This window comes from Peromyscus californicus, unplaced genomic scaffold (assembly GCF_007827085.1).
Source record: "Peromyscus californicus insignis strain IS unplaced genomic scaffold, ASM782708v3 Scaffold_6__1_contigs__length_162567912, whole genome shotgun sequence".
In the NCBI taxonomy this organism is placed as follows: Eukaryota; Metazoa; Chordata; class Mammalia; order Rodentia; family Cricetidae; genus Peromyscus; species Peromyscus californicus.
In genome coordinates, this window is record NW_026294584.1 from 26,998,046 (window position 1) to 27,016,520 (window position 18,475).

Here is an 18,475-nt window from a genome sequence, read left to right on the forward strand (position 1 = left end):
ATTCAACATAGTAAAATTACATATAACAAAACAGTTATCAAGCAAGAACCATAGTTACAATATCTAGTCCACTTATATTTGGCAAATTTAAAGAAAATATTCTATTTATCCTATATTTGTGAGTCCAAGGTTTCATATCTACCTTATCTCTTATCATAACCAAGGAAAACCACAATTATAACTATCTAGTCTTCAACTACATCAAAGACCTCAAAAGGATACAATATTATCTAAGTGAACAAGAAGAGCATTGTAAGCAACTTCCAAAAATCTAGAATGACAGAGACAGCTGCCTGCCTGGACAGTCATCCAAGGTTTCTCTGCAATGTTGGGGCATCCTTCTTCAGCCTATAGGCCTAGAGCCTCTCAGTCACTTTTCTCTGTGTCCTGTAGAATGTCTGGCAGTTTCAGACTGTGAAGCAAGAACCTGAAGGACCATCTTGCTGTGCAAAGTTCAGTGGTCACCTTTCTATGTGTCCTGCATGTCCAGTTTATATAACATACTGTCAATCAGTCGATGCAAGGGCACTTTTTTGTTCAGTGGCTAACTTTTGCCATGAAGAAGATAAACTCCATATGGAATGTCTTTGGTGCCCATCATTTTTCTTGAAGTAATTGGTGCTGCCAGTAGCAGATGTGTCTCATTGTCCAGAAATGTTTAAGTTTTTAAAACATTTTAAATGCTATATTCTGCAGGCCTTCAAAATGTTTGAAGATTACCTACCTAATTGAAATATATCTATGTATACCAAGAAAACCCAGCTAACATGAGTATAAGTTTGACTATCATAGAAGACTAATTATTAATCTGTATATCTTAATTATTTATTACAATTTCAAATGAGCTGTACAAACATAATACCTTAAACAAGAGTAGAAATATACATATAGGATAACAAAATTAACTTTAAATTTATATCAATAAACTAAAATCTATAGCAATGTAAAACATTTTAAACAAGTTGCTCTTTAAAAGTAGATTCAATAATCTACACTTTCATCCTATCATATCTATATCATACATTTCTATATTATATCATAGTCATAAACATACTTTGATATCATTCTAAATGTGATTAGCTGGCAACAGAGTGAGATCTACCCATAGTTGGTATCAAGCAGCTAAAGATTTCCACTTAAAAAGAACAACAGTGGACATGCTAAAGTAGGAGTATGAAAGCCCATGGGGCCTGAACCTTACATAAAGAACTGCAGGCCACTAAGTAATGCTGAGGCTGGAAGCAACATTCTTCTCCAGGGAAGAGCACACCAATGGGCCACTAATGGTCAGCTCTGAAACATTCATACAAGTATTATGACTCAGACTGAGCAGGTTTTGTTTAGGAATATATATGTATGTTTGTATACATATATTATGTAACAACAATTAATGAAAAAGAGGCCATGAATTTGAAAGAGAATAAGGAAGTATGTGTTATAGGATTTGGAAGGATAAAAGAGAAGGAGGGAATAGTGTAATTATATTATAAGATAATAATAATATAATTATATTTAATAATAATTATTATCATATAATTACACTATTATTATATAGAATATGATACAATAATAGTGTGATTATAATATTTATGATATAAAAATATTTATAATATAAAAAAATGAGGCAACAGACAGCTCAGGGTAGGGCATTGAAAAGAATACCACATGGCTCTTTCTTTTGAAATACTAAGATCACCAATGTCAGATTCCTAAAATGTACACTAGGGAGTGCCAGCAATGCTCCTTCTCTAGCTGTGGCCATGAGAATATCATAATACTAGGTTTGCCAGCAGGAAGATGGCCTCCATTGAGACAAATGACAGCAGCCATGACAAAAACTCAAACGGCAAAGATCCCTCAGAGCTAGATACAAGGATGTGACTGCTGACCCAGAAGTGGGGGAAGAGAAGAGCAGCTCATCTGTGGTGTTCCTCAGGTTCTCAGGAGGGCACAGAAAATTTAAATCTCAGTTTATGTGTTGTGCAAATGCATTATTAATATCCTAGAAAGGATTATCCCCTGAGACGGTACTCCAATGTCAAAGCCTCAGGTGGAACACTTTGTAACATCCAACTAATAGCAAAAATCTACAGGAAAAGTGTATGAGCTGGGCAAGACATGAAAGAGACATAAAAGAGAGACTCACTGATTTAAAAAGCTGAGCAAACAGTTTTATAAAACTCCACTCAGATTGACAGGGATGTAAGTGCATATCAGGAAAGATATGAGGTTTTATAAAAATAAAATACTAGTAAATTAATATAAAATATATTACATAGTATAAAATATGTACATCAAATACATAACCATAACACTTATGTATATATGCAAATAGATTTAAACACATATAATTGGAAGTGCTATTTTAGTATATCAATACACAAAAAAATCTAATTAAAAAAATCAGTATTAAGGTTTCTCTGAACAGAGGGTCACTCAGGAGACTTATGAATCACTTTGCCAAGGCTGTGACTCAGTGTAGATGCTATTTGGCTTGAAGAAAATAGCCTGTGGAAGTTGCACGGTTTTCATTAAAAGGTTAAAATTTATAAAATTGAGTTATATTTCTAGAATTTCTGTTGTCATAGAAACCATCTGAGAATAAACAGAAATGTTGACAGAAATATATCAAAACACGGATTAGCATAAGAAACAAGGTGGAGTCACACTGAGTTCAAATTAGTATGGCATTCCACCACTGTAAAATAAACTTTTGCTGTGTCACTGAGGTGGTTTATAGTCATTGCTGCATACACACTAACTTCTGCACTGTGTGTATGCCTAGCCACCTGGGAAGATGCGGGGCGTTAACCCACCAACCCCACAGCTCCCCAGAGTTTTCTTGAGTACGAGCAGCATGAAATATTAGATAGAAGGATTTAGACTGTGGAGATAAACAGATAGAAAACAAAGGATATCCTCGAGAGGGCCTGGAACCTATTCCAATGAGCCCTGACTGTCTCTGCCCCAGGGTTTTTATAGAGACGCCAAGGGGTGGAGCAAAAGACCTCCCCCCAGCACAGCCAAGTGGAGACCATCTCAGACACCTGCACTCAGGCCCATGGTCCTAATCATCCTCTCTTTGCAGACCTGCTGGGTAAAGCCACTAGGAACCTGAAAACGGGCTCCCATAGGAAGGTCAAAGTTAACAAGCAGAACAAGGCTAGAGAAGTAATAGAAACAAAATAGAAAGTGATGGGAGGAAAAGTCTCACAATTCGCTCCTCACTCATTTTATCCTGCGTTCCGATGTATGCTCATGAAGCAGGAGTCAAAGGCTGCATAATTAGAACAAAGACAAAGTGTTCTGGAAACTGGGACTTATTCCTTTGGAAGAAATCTCTCTTCCTTATCTTTCCTGTCTCCTTTGTCTCTATAAATGTTCACCCAGAAAACTTCTTTCCTCCCTTATCGCATATTTTGTTTATCTACTTTCTTCCTTTAGTCTCTTCCTGTGCCCTAATTTCTCCATGGTCCTTCTTCAAAGTGCCGTGTTGATCAAATTGTCAGACAAAAAGAGAAAGCCAGGAGAAGATGAACATTATCTCTACATAGTGAGATTCCTTTACGGAAATAGTGGGACAAGGGAAAAAATCACTTTTTAAATAACTTTTCTGAAATTTGATATGGAACCATTTTAAAAAACGAATCTTTAAATGCACAACCTGGGAAATAGACCTCATGTTTCTGAACAGAGTTTTTTTTTCATCAATAAAAGTTTATTAATTATTTCAGTTAATTCATAGGCCTGGTAAAATTGTTCTGTTTTGATTCACATTCCCACACACACCAAAAAAAAGGAAACCTGCAGCGTGGTTTCTTAGGAAGTTACCAATTGTGACACCTAAGAAATCTCAGCAAGCCAGGCAGTGGTGGCACACACCTTTAATCCCAGCACTCGGGAGGCAGAGCCAGGAGGAGCTCTGTGAGTTCAAGGCCAGCCTGGACTACCAAATGAGTCCCAGGAAAGGCGCAAAGCTACACAGAGAAACCCTGTCTCGAAAAACCAAAAAAAAAACAAAAAAAAACCAAAACAAAAAATCTCAACAAAAATTTCCTACAAATAATGTTTCAGATGAATAATCTGAATCTTTCAAACATGTTTGTGAGTATGAGTTTCTCTCTCTCTTGTGCACACACATGCATGTGTGTGTGTGTGTGTGTGTGTGTGTGTGTGTGTGTGTGTGCAGACACATGAATAGATCTGTACATGAACAAGCAAGCACAAGTCAATATTGGGTGTCTTCCTCACCCCACAAATATTTTGACTCGGGGTCTTTCACTTAACCTGTACCTCACCAATTTAACTACATTGATAGGTCAGCAAGTTCTAGGGATTCTCCTGCCTCTACCACAGGGGGATTATAAGTGTTTCCTATCTTGTGATTTGTATGTGGGTAAGTGGGGATCAAACCCAGGTCCTCATTCTTACAGGCAAAGCTCTTTACAAACTGGACTGTCTCCTCAGCCATATTTTCAACATTAAATTTCCTTATATTCCTTCTTATCATTAACGGACTACATCTGTATCTTGCTTGTAATATTTTATTTTCATATACTTCTAGAAAGTGTTTATAAATTCATTTTTGACTAAATGTACAGAGTATCCTAAAAGTAGTGTAGTTGTCTTAGATATTTGGGACCCATAATTTGTCTCCTTATATAGATATATTCCTGCTCTGAATTCTAAGATCATCTGTAGATAAAAGAAAAAAATCTCCTTTTCTTAAACTTTTACTCTTATTTTCTTTTTCTTAACATACATTATTTGGGCAAAATGATAGCATTCAGGACTTATTGGCAAGACAGTGGACCAGAGGCTGTATCCATGTATTGGACTAGTGAGGAAAGATTCAGGATAAAGAAAATACTTGCTGTGATCCAATGGCAGAAGGAAATGAAGAGCTTTTGAAACTAAAACAACAACAACAAAAAAAACGGAGTGCAAGGAGAGCTTAAATAGTATGGAGAAACAGAAATAAGACACACCAAAAAGAATGAGGGGCTTCCAAATCTGGGGAGCAGAAGCAGAAGCCTCACCTGAAAAGGAAGCCAGGATGCCCCAGAGAAAAGAAACAGGGGGTTCTTGCTGGAAGTTGGGAGAGGATTTCTCCTAATTTATCTTCCTGGGAACTTGATGAAGCTTCTAGAGGTAAAACTCAGAAGCTAAAGTGTGGGCAAAGTTTGATTCCACAAGGTAAGGTGGGGGTCCTCCTCAGTCTGACTCCACAAGTTTTTCTCGCCCTTGCTAGTCTATGCTCAGCATCAGCAAATCAGAGGGCTGCCCTGAGGAGATTTCTACAAGTCTGCAGCTGTGGCTTTTGTGACCAGTAAGCCATGACCCAATGCTATTTGCATTTCCAGTTTGAGGGGCAGCAGTTTTCCTGGTGAGTTTAATTCTCTGATAAATTTATACAGGGTTATTGATTTTCAATTTGTTCAGGGTCCTTCTTGCTGTAAGAATAGGAGTGATAAATTCTAAGCTTTATATATATGACAGACAAGTGTTTTAATGTGCTACTTGAAAAGATTTACCCATCCTGGTTCATCTATAAAAACACATAATAGTTTTTTAATTATTAAAAAGATGACTAATGTGGGATTAATATCTTTAATCACCAATCTTGTTAGCCCCTCTTGAGTTACAAGGCAAGTTTAAAGGCTAGGTTTTCTAATCTGCTGATAAATAGAGATGGTCCTATTTACCTTTACAACATGAATCCTAACCCATAATCCGAGCTAAGGTTTGAAAAGGACTATGTATGGCTTGAGATTGATAACTGAATCAGGCTTAGAGCTGTCTTTGTACTTTGAGTTCCTTCATGGTGAACTGCAATGTAATTTAGTACATAAACAAACTGCAACCTACCTCTGAGCATATTAGTCCAACAATTACCCGCGTCTCAGTGGATCATAGCAGCTAAGCTTCAGTAATCTCATACCATCAACCCATCAGACCGTATCTCTGTAAGGCAAAGCTTCATCATAGCTTTCCCAAATGAGGCAGATGCTGAGCCCCAAGCAGTCAAGCTGTTCCTCTGTATCACCGCTTTTTCGGTGTGTACACTGCCTGCTGACATTTGTGGGTGGAATTCTTTGGACCCCTCCTAGTTCACAGTGCTATCAGATTCACAAATCATTCTTTGCTAGAATAAACTCTGCTAGATTGAAAGTCTCTTAAAACAAAGCACGCTTGGCATTCTCAGACAGAAGAATGCCCAGATTTCCAGAAATACCTAAGAGATTATTATCATCTTATTGGCAAATCTGCTTTATATATTTTTTCCTATGGAAGGGAGCATATACTTAATGCTAACAGAAAGATCACCTTATTCTCTTGAAATTTGTAAAAGAATAGAAATTATTAGAAACTTTGAAAGAAAGACTGAAAATATTTTTACCTAATTTAGCAGAAATATCTGTGGGAACCAACATGAAACACAACCACAATATACCACAGTTGATTAAACAGTCTTCAAATAAGGACTAGAAGAAGACTGAAAAGTAAATGTCTCTATACAAAACTCAACCTTGGAAACGGTGATGCTGAAAGGTCTCATTGTGATTTAATCACTGCAAATCGTGACAGTCCAACTAAGCCATTTTTTTATGGTCACTGTCATTTCTAACTCACACAGTGCAGGGAATTCAGCAATATCCACAGAGTCAAAGAGATTCTGTGTACTTTTCATATTGTGACCAACTGGACCAAGTCAGAATGGTTTCACAAAAGCACACAAGTCACAACTTTACCTAGTTTTTAAACAAAATGACATGAGAGAATCATATTAAACTGAATGAACTACTGTTCAATAGGTTTTCCTTGGTGAAAGAAAAATGTCTTTGTGGAGAAAATGGCATAAAGGAAAAATATAAGCTAAAACTTTGAGGGAGGTGGGGGCTAATGGAATGTGAGCTGTAATGGGCTTTAGTGTGCCTACTATGCTGAACTTCATTTGCTGATGAAAGGCAGAAGAGGCAATTCTCTGGGTAATGTGCATAAGGGTTATTAGCAATAATAATGGCTTGCCTGCTGATAAATTTGCAGATTAAGCAACCTCTGCCAGGGAGGTTAGTAATATTTCAAAACTATTGCTCAAAGGAGAATGCAGTAGGCATTTTATTTTTATATCAAGAAAACTATCAAAGTGTTCGGCAGAAGGCTTGTTTCTACCATTTTTTCCAATTTAATGTGTAGTGAGACTTCTACCCAGTACTGAAAATTTTATAACATTTCACTCATTCAGTCAGGCAGTGCTATGGAATAATTCTCAAATTATTTGCCATTGTGCTGTGCTAGATCTCAATAAGAAAAAGAAACAAGCTATTTTATATCCAGACTAGTTTTAAGACAAAAATAATGCATTCACGCATATAATTTATTACCTGTCATTGCATTTTTTAACCATTTTGCAATAAAAACATATGATTAAAAGTAGATAGATTTTCAAAACGACCATTAGCCTTGCTATATGTAAATTTTCATTTAGCAGTCAAATCTCTTTTAAAAAAGAGACCTTTGAAAGTTCCATAAAGAAATAGTAAGGTGTCACGGTAGTCGAGTCACCTTAAGGGATTTTGTGATAGAAAGAATCAGCCCCCCCCCCACTTCTCACCCTTTATGTTTACTTCTTAATATATTACACAGCAGAAGTGTGGTAGATGTAACTGAGTGTATTGTGAGGTAGTAGAGGAGTGTTGTCATTAATCCAGAAGATGGCCAGCCTCTGGAAGCTGGGAAAGCCATGTATCTAGTTCTTCCTGAAAACCTCTGAGTTTCCTGGCCTGCTCACACCTCCATCTGAGACCAGACAGACCAAAATAGTACTCTTAAAAAAAACTTATTGCTTTTATTATTTATGTGTGTGTTCTTAACATGCATGTGAATGCTTAACCTGTGTGCAGTTGCCTGTGGAAGTCAAAGAAAGGTTTTGGATCTCCTGAATCTGTGAGTTATAGATGTCTGTGAGCAAACACAATGTAGGTTCTGGGAGCCAAATCACTTTCCTCTAGAAGAACAGAAAACACTCTTAACTAGTGAGCCATCTCTCCAACCACCCAGAGTACTCCTGACCCTCAACAATATAACATGACAAAATTATGTTACTTTAAGCACCATAAGATATATCCACACATTCATCAGTAGTAGAGAACTGCTCTATAGGCCTCTATGTTTTCACTTTGTACAACTTTGGAAACCAAGTCTGGGATCCATTCTTCCAATAAACACAACAGAGTAAATAATCTCAAAGCAGATAAATGGTCAAAAGCACTGTGGTTTTCACTTGGACCATGGTTAAGGCTGTTGGCAGAGGCAGGCAGAAGTCACTAGTTAGATTCTTTTCAGTCCATCAAAGAGAATACACTCACTTTAAGCATATATAGACAAATCAGAATTTCAAAGGAAGATAAACCTTTGAACTTTTCACTTTCCAGCTGTGAAAATGACCCCGGAACTTTGCATTTTCTTTGTCTCCTCAGTCACCACAAAGGAAAGTTAGATATTTTACAGCCCCCACTCCAGGCATAAATCAGACCTTCATGGAGCATAAGAGAAGACTGGAGCCTGAATGATTTGTGCTTGCCTGATATCTTGCTAGGAGGAGATGTGTGTAAAGATAAGTCCTGAAGCCTGCCAGTAAAATACGTACCCAACTGCCCCACACAACCTGAAGAAACACATCTACCACTCTTGAGAAAATGGATCACACTGAAGCCATGTTTTTCCAAGACTGCAAACCAGCATACTGCTTTGGGAATTATTTTCAAGATTTACAATTTTAATTTTGAGTATGAACAGGAACAAGAACCTGGCATAGCATTAGCTTCTTAGGAGCATTAAGTGAAAGATGGCTGAATGAGAGATAGTGGAGAGGCATCAGATGGACCTATTCAGCATAAGTGTACTTCAACAGATCTTTCTTCCTGCACACCAAAAGGGACACAGATTGTATTCTGATGACAGTTTTGCTGTGTCAATAACAAAATCATCAACTTCAATTTAGCCAAAATAAGTATTTCTCCATCACTGTGTAATATAAGTAAGTGTAATTATAGTGAAAATATAATTTCAAACTGGCTTTATAACTTCACCAATGCTGAAGACATACTTCCCACAATGATGAGCTAGATATTTTTTCTTTTTTTTTCTTGGCTTAGGCTTTGCTAAAAACTATAAATGATCCTGTTACCTTTAATTTCCATACATTTCAATTAGATAATTAAAAACTTTTCTGTGACATTTTGTTCTGCACTTGCTTCCTTCAGGATTGCCCCTTGCCACAGACTTCCTTCAAGCTGGTTTCATTAGGCCCTCAGCATTCTGGTGTTTCTACTTCCATATAATTTTTACTAATGAATAATATTTTTATTTCTCAGCAGAAATCTGACCCAATTATATACATTTTACAGCTAAGTGGGGAATGTCTAATTTTAAATGAGTTGAATTTTCAAAATGCATTTGTAAACTGAGTCTATTTGGTTCTCATTTCCCCCACTATAATTAGGTCAGTCTGCATGGAAGTCCAATTGTTCAAATTCTGGTCAACTAGTAATGCAATTTAAATGTGTTACCTTGTCAATCTGGGTCATGAGTTTTCATGAATGCTAAGCATCTGTCTATCCCAGTGTATCCTCTGTCTTTCTTCCCTCTACTTGTCTGCAAAGAAGTCTAGACTGCTTCCACCTGAACTACCCACTGGAGCCCCATAGCATGGATGACAAAAATCCATCTGACATTGCTGATTCTTTTTGTTGAATCTGGAAGTTTGCAGAAGTGTTCGGATTAGGTCTCCTAAAGCAGAGTAAGATTGCTTCTCTCCACTTTCTTCCTAAGTTCCTAAATAATGACAGGAAGAGAACACTAGGCAGATAAGCCTAAGTCTGTTTAGACTCTCCCTAAACAGATGATGTTACATAAAAGAAGAGTGAAACTACTGAATGAAATGGGCTATATCAAAGAAGCACTATGTGAGCCTAGAGTTTTTTTATATGTGTGAGAGGGACAAAGATCAATAGCAGGAATCATTCCTCAGAAGCCAGCCACCTGGTTTTTCGAGGCAAGTTCTTTTCCTTGCATCCAGGTGGGACTTGCCTGGCTGGCAAATTCCAGAGATCCATCTGTCTGTGCTTTCCCAGCATCATTACATGCTGCTGTTTACATGGCTACTGGGGATTGAACTCAGGCCCTCATGCTTTCATGACAACACTTTACCAACTGAGCAGTCTACTCAGAACACAGCCTAGAGTGTCTTTGGAAAATGTCTGCGGTGAGGCACCTGATAAAGCCTAGTAAAGATGTCATTACGTGGGGATTCATGCAAGAGATGCTGCCCAACATAAATACATACTATCCACTCTTCTGCAAAAATACTACGTGAAAAATTAGTCCAAGATTCAGATTCCCGGGGCTGAATTCCAGCTCTACTACTTTCTGGCTCAAGCCTCCTCTGTAAAACTAATTTTCTAAAGCTCTGCATATCTATGAAACAGAGATTACTGTCTACAAATAAGATTGTCAGCATTAAGTGGACAATCTAAAGACTAGCCTAGTCCAAGACACATCCTGTATACTCAGGAGCAACCACAATCTCTGCAGCTGGGCTAGGAGATTTTGCCTTAGCAATTATCTTTTAGATTAATTTGAAGATATTGTTCTTGTTTCTTAAGAGTTAGAGAACTGGGTAAAGAGTGCCACGGTAACTGTGGCACCCTAGTCCTGTAAAGTCATTAGAGGTTTTAATGTGTGTCAAAGCTACCTTGTAGAAATGACACTAGACCTGACTCCAAGTGATAAACCTGAGCCACCTACAGGCCTCCTAAATACAGAGAGGAATCTTTTTTTAAATGTTTTTTAATTAATCAATTAATTATTTCCAGCCAGATCACAGCTTCCCCTTCCTCCCTCCTCTCCTCCTAATCCCTCCCCAACTTCCCCTGTCCCCTACCCACTCCTCTTCTTTTCTCTTCAGAAAAGGGCAAGCATCCCATGTTTATCAGCCAGCCATGGCATATCAAGTTTCAGTAAGACTAGGCACCTTCTCTCCTATTGAGGCTGGACAAGACAACCAATCTTAATACTGCTCTTACTCAGCCCTAGAGGATGAAGATTCAGATGACTAGAATGTTGTGAGCTGATTATTATTACCACTGGTGTTCTTCATTTGTAGTTATTTTAACACTCTTTGTCTAAGAAAATCACTAAAGTTTACAAATCTGATTTCTGTGGTTCTTTGCTTTGCTAATAGGTGAAAAAGTTCTAAAAAAAAAATGCTAGTTGCACAGTATAAAATTTTTATTGTATTTTGGTGACTATATATGTCGAATTATTTCACATCACATTCTTCCAGTGGTGGGGTGGGAGTCTTATCAACTAAAGCATCACAATGCAACTTAGAGAACACAGCTCTTTTTGTTTAAAACCAGTGTTTTGACCTATTCACATATTTTAGTTGACAAATTATCATTGATTTCACCACTTTCTACTACCATATGGATCTAAGTGTTCCAAGTTGCATTCCTAATCTACATAAGGATATTTAAAAAGTAATTTATGCATGAAAGCTAAATATTTTCACAATGTATCTTGGGAAATGATTATGCTTTTTTGATAAAATATTTTTATAGTCAGATTAATTAGAATTACTAATACAGAGGGAAGAGAAGCGAGATGACCTATGGTGGCTGCATGACATTTTGGATCAAAGACTTATTTGTTTCCATAACATACAGAGCTATGAACTAAACGTTAGTGCATTTGCTTGAATCACTAGCTCTTATGGAGGTTAAGAAGTAGCAGGGGTTCCAGTTTCTAACTGTGAGGGGTATTCTATAATCTGAAAAAGCAAACACTGCTTCAGGAGCCTGTAATATGTCTAGTTTGCTATGGACTATGGCCCAGCCTCATCTTTTGACTATGAGAAGAGACTGACTAAAGTTGCAGGCTGGGATAAATCATCATTTGTATACTATGCAGCCACAAGCCAGGCAACGTGAAGATGCCTGAACTATTCTGTACAAAGCACTGGAAGTAGAACAAAGCAGGAATGATAGAAGAGTTCAAAGATGGGATCTGGCAAATCTTTTAAGATGAGGTCATAACTAGAATGGCCAATTTCATGGTAAAGGTATAGAGGACATGGCCACCATGCTCCCATCTCCTGCCATGAGTGAATTGCCTGAATCATTCATTGTGTGGTACTTTAAGTGTGCTGTACACCGAGTCACATGAGGAGGACAAATGCTTTTACCCACTACCAATTTCATTACAGTCTCGGGGGGTTGAAATGCATAGTCAGAATTGAGAAATACCAGCTAAAGGATCAAGTGCAAGGGATTACTCCTATGGAGGACATGCAAAAGGTGAAATTTGTGCTTCTACAACAAATTCCCTGCATTCAACCCCCTGGGGACTGTGCATTGAAACCAACAAAGTCAAAGGACTGAATGGTCCCCAGCACCCATGAAGAGGAGTATGTGAGGTGCTAAGTCAGTTCAGACAAGCTTCTCCACATTCTATACTAGAAAAGAGAACTAATTTACAGATACTTGGTATTCAAAGAACAAATATCTCCAAGTGGCTTACCTCACATAGTTATACATTAATATCTTGCATAATAAGTATCGGTTAAAAGCAGCAAGGAGGGACGTCCCTGACTCATTCTATCTGACTTAAAAAAATAGCCAGGGTTGTTTCCTTTTATTAACGTTTTTCAAAAGGTCTGAACATAAAATCTGCTTTTGTCCCAAATACTGTCTTTAAGTGCAAAACCAAAAGAAAATAAAATCCTCCCAATCTCCAAAGCAGATCCTTAAAGTTACTGCATTTTCTTGTTCTGAAAAGCAACATGTTTTTGTGTATTTCCGGATGCTTTTCACTTTTACTCTGTGCTTAATAGTCAAAACGAGACACTATCATCCTGTGACTGAATCAGGAAAGCTACTTCCATCCTTTGCCCCGAGGAGGTTAGAGTCCTCTTGGAAGGTGTCCATCATTAAAACACTGCTAGAAGGAGTTTACCTGCTCGTATTTTAATTAATGTTTTATTCACATGATTTATGTTATTGCCATGGCAGTCAACCCCAAAGCTACTTTCTACCAATTATTTTCCTCATTTATTAAGATAGATTGGTATTTATACCAAAACAATGCCCTGCTTTTTAAAATTCATTGCATTCTTTAAATTTGCAGTGAAATACGTCCCTCTATACCATGGTTATTAAGGGATAAAATAAACATACCACATATGCTAACTTTTTAGCCTGGATCAGCAGAATAATATAAATTATTAGGGAATTCTGCTATACTTGTTAGCATATATCAGCACACAAATTAATTTCAGTGGAAAAATCAAAATCACTCCTTTATTTTAGTATATTCATTCAGAACCCTCCCACATACACACAACTCCTCTATGTCCGAGGAGGCTGGGCAACTTAAGATTCAAGGAAGAAAATTTTCAGCATTTGTCAGTCTTGAAAAGACAAGGGTTTATTTATAAATGAGCTGGTTTTCTGCTTACATGAAAGCTGAGGAGGACAATGTTGCAAATCCAGGGAAGAGAATGGAGTAAATACACATATTGAACAGTGTGAGAATACTCCAGAGAAAATATTGAGACTGTACGAGTACATTTCCAAATGAAAGCAGCCAAGAAACCATCAGAGGGGTTATTGAAACATGAAGGCTGGAGTTCAGTTCTTATACAGTCCTCGAGGGTAGAGATGAATTCTTAAAGGTTGTTGAAATTCAGTGGCGTTGTCTCTGCTCTGAGAGCAGTTTCAATAAGAAAGAAATGTTTCTTCCTTCCTCCGACATCCACCTTTTCTGTCCTCTAGCTGCAATTTAGACAGGTCCATTTCATTTTATATATGGTTAATAGCTAATCCCTGTGTTGCAAAGTTCCTCATCCTCCATATTGGCTAGTACAATTGGCTAGTATTGTGGTAGTACAGTGCCTGAAAACTCACTTCAATATGCTCAGGGCATTTCTGTAATGAGTCTTTCTGTCTCACCCGCCAGCTCCCAAATAATGACATGGAGACTTGTTATTAATTATGAAAGCTATAGCTTAGGCTTGTTCCTAACTAGCTCTTAGAAACTTAATTAGTCCATTTATCTTAATCTACATTCTTACATGTGGTGTTACCTCTCTTCCATCTTGCATCTCCTGTTTCCTCTCTGTGTCCGGCTGGTGACTCTGCCCTTTTTCTTCCCAGAGCGTTGGGAGACTTGCAGCCTAGTCTCAGATAAGCATATGACTACCTGTCTAATGGGTTTCCCCAGGGCAAGACACCTGTGGAAATGGACTCTCACTTGGCAAGGACCAGTAGTCCATGGGACAGTGTATGAATTTGTAAAATTCATGCAGCTTGCAAGCTCTTTTTCTCTCATTTTATTGGTGATTCTTTGGGCAGTTTTTAGTTTTACTTTGTCAGTCACACATGCAATAGCTGTTATTTTCCCTGGAAATTCTCCTCCTTCACAAGTATTTTCCCATAAGACTCAGCAAGGGGCCAATACTTCTCAGATCTCTTATCTGGAGTTACTAACTACAACTCCCAATCCTGGGAAGTTTTCTGACTCAATAGAGATAGTTAGGTAAGGTACATATGAGAAAACAATATTTGGAACATTAACCATGTTTCACAGTTCTGAAAAGGATAGAAGGGCATGTGTACACAGTATAGAGAAAAGGCCTCAGAAATACACATAGTGCCAACTGTTGAGAGTAAGTTCCCTGGACGCCAAGCATAGAATCATTGGTAGGATCTGGTATGCTCCAAGAGGACAAAATTCAATGCAAAATGTGGGGTGGTTAGATCCACCTTTATCATACATAGGAGCTTATATCGGTGGAAGAAGTATGGTATAGTGAGATTGGAAAAGAGTGCTTTATCAAGGTCTGCCTTTTACAGAGAGATTGAGACATGGGACCCTCTTGTAGAAAAGGGCACTGTATAAAAACATATCTTGCAGACATGAAAGAATTGTTTGGGTTTGAATATTGTCATTAAAGCATTGTGCCTATGTCTATTACTTTTTAACTTTGTAACCGCAAGTTGCTGCCAGCTGACATAAGTGCTGTGAGAGCAGATTGTGTCTGGCTTGATATTTAGTTAAGTCTAAAAAACTGCTGAAGTCTATGTCTAGAAAAAGGTTATGTGGGTGGGGGAGGTGTATTTGGGGAAGCATGAAGGGGAATAATGGGGGCTTTCATAATGATCATAATGTATTCCTTAAGTTGTGATGTATTTCTTAAAGTCAATAATAGAAGACAATAATAAAGCTGTTTGTGTAACGCTGGTAAGAAAAACTCTGTTTAAGTATAAACAAAGATGGCCTGGGCTATTTGGGGCACTTGAGTGCAATCCACTTGGTAGCCAGAAGTTTTCCTTGCGCCAACGCTCCTTCCCTGTCTCAGGACCTGAACCTTAGCTGAGGATGGACCCCAGCACCAGAGTCCTCTCTGTCTCCAGAAATCCTGTCTAACCTCTTCCTGCCTAGCTATTGGCAATTCATCTCTTGATTAAACCAATCAGATGATGCCTTGGCAAAGATACATCTTTCCAGTATAAAGAAATATTCCACAACATACTTCCACACAGAAGTGACTGAGAGTTCCTTTGGTGGCAGCTGTCATGTGCAAATAAGAATCCTGTTTATCACAGGAAATTAATACATTGAAAATAATTTTAATTGAATATTTAACTTGACAATGTGTCACATAAGTAAAGCCATTTTCAAAAATATAGTAATGGATCTAATAGCAAGGAACATTTTTTTGAAATAACATATTCAAATGCATACTTTGGTCAACAATAAATGTAAATCAGCTCTTTGACATATGTATTTCACCCCAGAGATCCTATGTCTCTGTCATTCTTGCTGTATGTGTGGCTGTGTGATGATGTGCCTAGGAACTCTGAACTTAGGGCAGAGACTGCTGACTCTTCATGAATGTCCTTTATATCTTAGAAGGCATAATTTTGATAGTAATGATTTTTAAATATTTATTTACTTATTATTTATTTATTTTATGTACATTGGTGTTTTGCCTGTGTTTATGTCTGTGTGCAGATATTGGATCCCCTGGAACTGGAATTACAGACAGTTGTGAGTTGCCATGTGGGTGCTGGGAATTGAACCCTGGTCGTCTGGAAGAGCAGTCAGTGCTATTAACCACTGAGCCATCTCTCCAGCCCCAATATTGATTATTATTACCAACCTAAATTATACATTTTTTTCTCCATATAGAAATTCTTGGCAGTTAGTATATATTTCTATATTTGTCAATCTAATAATCAGAATGCTTTCTATAAGCATGTAAGTAGTAACATGTATGAGGAACAATATGTAACACTTGGCTAGTTGATTCTCAAATGCACCAAACTCATTCATGTGCTTAAAATTGATAGATAATACTAAAACTGAAGAAATAATTCTAACAATGGTATTTTATTTATTCAGCATATGTGCAATTGTAAGAGCAAATAACAGTTGTATTAACATAGAATCTCAGATTTTCAACTTTGAGCTCAGAAGATGATATCCACAATGAAATCAGTCTTGAACCTAACAGCTGATGCACACAGTCTGCACAAGACTGGACCCATCCACATTCAGTCATGACTGGGAGAGGGTATCATGGGACCCTGTCCTTCCCAGGAAACTATTGCTTGCATATGTTTGCTGAGGGAGGGGGAGTCTTTGTCTTCTGTGTTATACTCACTGGCTCAGTTCCAGTGGATATCTCCATACTCATGCACTGGTTAAATTCATTGAGTCACAAAACAAAAAACTAACAAAAAGATGGAAGTGGGAAAGAACTTGTAAGAGGGTTGAATTCACAGGGGTCAGAGTAGAAATGAGAGTGGTTGCGGGTGGGGAATGTGACCAAAATATCAAAATGTGTGTGTGTATGTGTGTGTGTGTGTGTGTGTGTGTGTGTGTGTGTGTGTGTGTGTGTGAAACTGTCAAAGAATGCAGGTAATAAAAAAGAGAATACTGATTTTGACCCATCGTTAAAAAGAAAGGTTCCTGGTTAGGAATATAGCTCAGTTGTAGCATCTTGCATAGCATGAACAAGGCCCTGGGTTCCTATACTCAATACACGTGAAGTTACAAACAGTAAATAAAATGAACAAAAACGGAGAAGGGTATATGTGCCAAAGACAAGAAGTTTCCTCAACAAATTATTTGTATATAATACTTCAGTTATTACATATGTTACATGGAAATGAATGTTGGACTACTTGACTTTTAGGGCACCAGAAAAGCTTCAAAGTTAGAAGTAAAACATTTCTAATATGCATATATGTCAGTGGATACAAGTCAAACTCCCCCTATGTCCTATAGATAGCCCTTAAAAATTAATTCATGATTGTAATTTGAAGCGTTAATGATGGGGAAAGTTTTTCTTATAAACTTTCTTGCGCAAACCATCTATAAAAGGTATCAATCGTTAAGTGAATACTCATGGGTTATGGTAATGATAACTCACATGTGAAATTTAGGAACTAAATATTTCATACAGTGTAATTTGCCTTCTAACTACTTTTCCTGAATCAATCACTTCATTGTTTCATTTAAGTGCTGTGTCAAAACTGTAAGTTAGAATTGCTACTAAATGATTAAATATCTAATTCATCTCATGTTCCTTTCCCATGTGTTTGCAAAGCTATGTGAAATAGGCTTCTGGGGAAATTTTATATTAATGGGCATTTGTAGTGATTCACAATGTTGAGTTATGTGAAGTAATAAATAGGCATTTCCCCTGACTCACTGAAGGACAGGGTTTTCATCAGAACCTGAATGGAACGACATCTTTATAAGATGTGAACTTTCATGAGACAGTCAAGAGCGAAGATTGCATACACAATCTTACATTCTTTATGTTAGTCATCATGACTTTTACTATCCTTATGCTCAAGCATTTTACCTGTTAGCAACTTATTTATTACAGGAGGCAAGCAAAATGATTGCAATAATAAAAACTAAATAGGTTCAGATTGTTCTTGAAATGTGGTCCCAGTTAAAACATGTGGCTTGAAGTTCAGGCTGGGCAGTTATTTCATATTTCCTTTTACAGTGGCATGTTGTAAAGTCAAACATTGAGATGATGCACTTACTGGAAGGTCCAGCTATAACAAGCTATTGTGCCAAATCACTCACGCTATGCTAAGTATCTCTTAAGCCTATTCAATTGAGCAGCCCAGTATAAAGTATCTACGACTGCCCCTCACACAAGGATGCTTTTAAGTATAGTATTCTCGAATTCTGAAATTTGCCACCAAAAAGTCTACAGAGGACAATATACCTAAATGCATTCTTACATTTAGCATCTTCAATAACGCACTGAACTTTTTTTTTCAGAAAAAAAATTGTTGCAAACTAATGCTCTTGGTGAGAAGGGTAGAAATGTCCAAAATCTAACTTATACCAACTTGAAAGCAATAGAGAATTTAAAAGGCTATAG